Here is a 4,707-nt window from a genome sequence, read left to right as displayed (position 1 = left end):
GGCGATGTAGCTTTTACACCGCCAGATGGCGCCATTGAGCAGGAAACCACACCAAGTATTATTATTCCCTATGGAGCTGTTTCCAATATGGCCGCCTGGTTTTAAGCTAGTTCGTAGATTTTCTGAAACTATCTTGACTTTAGTTCACTAAATAACGAGGAATATGGTTTAAAAGACAATGTCATGATATGTTATTGAAGCACACTTTTCTTTTGCTTTTTGTGCTTATTGTGTGCATCCGTAAGTTGTAAGGTTAATCATATGAAAGTCGGCTAGCTCAAATAGGAGCGTTACAAACAAAAAATAGGTTGCCATGACAAAAGGGCATCAAATATAAAAACTTACAAAACATTACGTTTACTGAAAAGATCTATTGTGCTGGAATTGAAAATATACATTCACCTGAGTTGATATGTAGTATTGGTCACTCAGTACTATAATATTAATGAGACAATAGCCATCGCAGTACTGCTAACATGCGCGAGTCCCTTGTTTCTTGTGGTTAATCGCAAAATTAATTTCTACAACGTAGGTCTTATTTAGCAGTCAAACTTTTTGTAGTTGAGCATTGAAAACCCGTTTATAACCTGTTTTTTTAATATTATTAGAGCCTTCACAACATGAAATAACACCCCTATAGTCACCTTTATTCTCACATTACCTAATCAGAGAAAATATGCCATTGAAGACATAAATAAGACTCATGCTGGTGTGTGTTTCAATACATGTCATCTCGGCGTGTGGACAGGAAGTTGAGTTTTAGCTAGTAGTACGGCCAAAAAAAGTTCTTATGATTATGACAATGATTATTATTGCATCTGTTGTGAGTTAAGTCAAGCCTGCAATAACTGTTGCTGAGGGCGATCAAGTGTGTAGTGACACCTAGTGGCCAGTGTGGAGTACAGTTCATCGTCGTCTTTTAATGCCTTGAACAGTATTTGTATTTTAGCTGGTTTAGTCATTTATATGTTTGAAAATACTTAATTTAAGTCAAGAGTACATACAAAAAATGCTTAATATGCATATGTTTTTTGACGAACAATAGGCTGTATTCAACCATGAAACATTGATTAATGAATTAATTGTTTATTAGTGACACCTAGTGGCCAGTGTGGAGTACAGTTCATCATCATCTTTTAGTGCCTTGAACAGTATTTGTATTTTATGTGATTTAATCATTTATATGTTTGAAAATACTTAATTTAAGCCAAGAATACATTTAAAAAATGCTTAATATGTATATGTTTTTTGATTAATAATAAGCCGTATTCAACCATGAAATATTGATTAATTAATTAAATGTTAATTAGTGACACCTAGTGGCCAGTGTGGAGTACAGTTCATCATCGTCTTTTAGTGCCTTGAACAGTATTTGTATTTTATGTGATTTAATCATTTATATGTTTGAAAATACTTAATTTAAGCCAAGAATACATTTCAAAAATGCTTAATATGCATATGTTTTTGACTAATAATAAGCCGTATTCAACCATGAAATATTGATTCATGAATTAATTGTTGAAAAACAAAGATTGCAATACATGTTTAATGTCTGTATGTCTTATTTATTTCTTAAATGGCTTATTTTCTGTCTTTTATGTCAATTATATTGTGTAATACAAGCTTAAAGGTGATAAATAGGGGTGTTATATTGGGTGTAGAGGACTCTAATAAACGTTCAAATCCATATTTGCAGGTTCTTATTTAAAAGTTCTGAAAGACGTGTATTAATGTTATGATTTGAATTTATTGTGACTAATAATGCAGTGGATTTTGACCAAACAGCTACAGTAGTTTAAGTCTTTGACTTAGACTGACTAAAATGATTGAACTTAATCACCCTTTTTATGTCCTTTCCAACCTCCTCTGTCCTATTTGTGGTATTCCTAGCATGCTAGTAGCGGGCTGCTGTCTTTGTGACAGTGCAGACAAAGCGTGTAGTGTTACTACTTCTTCTTCTACTGCTGCTGCGGTGGACATGAATAATGCCTCAAGCCCCCCCGGGCCACATTACACAGCAGAGATGCACGTAAAGGGACATGAGAAGGAGCGCAGCGTAGACAGCCTGTGACTAATGGAGGGTGGTGGGGGGGGGGGGGGGTCAAAAAGGAGTTCACATCCACTGCCCGATCTTGGTTGGAGATAAAGGACCGTGTCTTTACGCCAAAGCAGGAAGTCAAAAGTATGTCAGGTTTTCTCCATGCTTTGTGTCTATTTTGACTCATTTGATGTGTGTCTCCAGAGAGGAGCTATAGATGGATGAACATCATCTGGAGGAACACCTGCCACCCTCCACAGGGAGAACACCCCCACCCCAAAAAATGCAGACAATCATTTGACAGAAGCTCTCAATGAGGGACAATAAATCACATGGACATTTTGCGGCAGGCTTCCCTCAAAAACATCCAAAATACTTTTTTTGGACATCCTTCTGTCTGGCGGGAGTACTTTTCTAGGCTCCACAAGCCCTATGTTGAAGACCATGATGACTGATTGGTATCTGGCAGTCTTTCTTCTTTGAGGCCCAAGTCCGCAAAGCAACTGGGGTCTCAGTATGAGAGCTTGGAGTGTTTAGTTGACACTACAAACATAAAAGATGACGTCTAAATGACATATAAATATAGATATTGTGTCACGTGTTAACATACTGTAAGCCATACTTCTGTTTGCTATAAAAGCGCCAGGCAGGAATGGACAGTAAAGGTATTGTGGCGCCCTCTAGTGGCCACATTGAAACACTGTCGGCCTTTAATGGTGAGTTCTGACTATTCTATTAAAAGGCCTGTATTAACATTTCAATAAATGGCATCCAAAAAGTCTCAAGCACAGAAAATAATGATTGAATGCTAAAACAACATCATACAAAATCCGATTATCCTGAATTTCCTTTCGTGTGGTTGATTAAAAAAGTATTCATTTTGCCAAATTGACATTGAAACAAGAAGAATCATTTAATGTCTTCCTTTGTTGTCTCCTCTTCCCAAGTCTCCTGAGGTCTGAGCCCTCGTCTTCCACAGTCTGGACACCATCTGTTTACAAACCACGGCCACAAATCCTCCCCTTCCTTCTTGCACGTTTGTCAGCTCCTGAATGTCCTACGACACAAAATAAGCTGATATCCTGGTGTAAATAACATTATTTATTTCTGTATTATTATGCAAATTAATCTAATTCTAATTTGGTTATTGGCTTATTTCCATGTATTCTATTCATCATTTTGATTGTAATAAAGTGCTTAAATTAAAGCCACACTCTGTAACAGAGTGGCACACTGGCTTGTGAAAAAAGGGGGATTAACATCTTTGTTGTTGCCATGGCGATCCCAGATCACCTACTTTATTGGCCAAGTCTAGTTCATACTCAAAGACCAGGTGGAACACACACCATTAACACTAGATAGGACAGCCCAAGTCTAGTTCATACTCTAAGACCAGGTGGGACACACACCATTAAGACTAGATAGGACAGCCCAAGTCTAGTTCATACTCTAAGACCAGGTGGGACACACACCAGTGAGACTAGATAGGACAGCCCAAGTTTAGTTAATTCTCAAAGACCAAGTGGGACACACACCAGTGAGACCAGATAGGACAGCCCAAGTCTAGTTCACGCTCAAAGACCAGGTGGGACACACACCATTAAGACTAGATAGGACAGCCCAAGTCTAGTTCATGTGCAAAACTAGGTGGGACACACACCATTAAGACTAGATAGGACAGCCCAAGTCTAGTTCATGTGCAAAACTAGGTGGGACACACACCATTAAGACTAGATAGGACAGCCCAAGTCTAGTTCACGCTCAAAGACCAGGTGGGACACACACCATTAAGACGAGATAGGACAGCCCAAGTCTAGTTCATACTCAAAGACCAAGTGGGACACACACCATTAAGACTAGATAGGACAGCCCAAGTCTAGTTCATGCTCAAAGACTAGTAGTTGGGACACACACCATTAAGACTCGATAGGACAGCCCAAGTCTAGTTCACGCTCAAAGACCAGGTGGGACACACACCATTAAGACGAGATAGGACAGCCCAAGTCTAGTTCATACTCAAAGACTAGTTGGGACACACGCCATTAAGACCAGATAGGACAGCCCAAGTCTAGTTTACACTCAAAGACTAGTTGGGACACACACCATTAAGACGAGATAGGACAGCCCAAGTCTAGTTCATACTCAAAGACCAAGTGGGACACACACCATTAAGACTAGATAGGACAGCCCAAGTCTAGTTCATGATCAAAGACCAGGTGAGACACACACCATTAAGACTAGATAGGACAGCCCAAGTCTAGTTCATTCTCAAAGACCCGGTGGGACACACACCAGTGAGACCAGATAGGACAGCCAAAGTCTAGTTCATGCTCAAAGACTAGTAGTTGGGACACACACCATTAAGACTAGATAGGACAACCCAAGTCTAGTTCATGCTCAAAGACCAGGTGGGACACACACCATTAAGACTAGATAGGACAGCCCAAGTCTAGTTCATGCTCAAAGACCAGGTGGGACACACACCATTAAGACTAGATAGGACAGCCAAGTCAAGTTCATACTCAAAGACCAGGTGGGACACACACCATTAACACTAGATAGGACAGCCCAAGTCTAGTTCATACTCTAAGACCAGGTGGGACACACACCATTAACACTAGATAGGACAGCCCAAGTCTAGTTCATGCTCAAAGACCAGGTGGGACACA

This window comes from Doryrhamphus excisus, chromosome 9 (assembly GCF_030265055.1).
Source record: "Doryrhamphus excisus isolate RoL2022-K1 chromosome 9, RoL_Dexc_1.0, whole genome shotgun sequence".
NCBI classification, from domain to species: Eukaryota; Metazoa; Chordata; class Actinopteri; order Syngnathiformes; family Syngnathidae; genus Doryrhamphus; species Doryrhamphus excisus.
The sequence above is the reverse complement of the archived record's forward strand: the minus strand, read 5'-3'. Positions refer to the sequence as shown.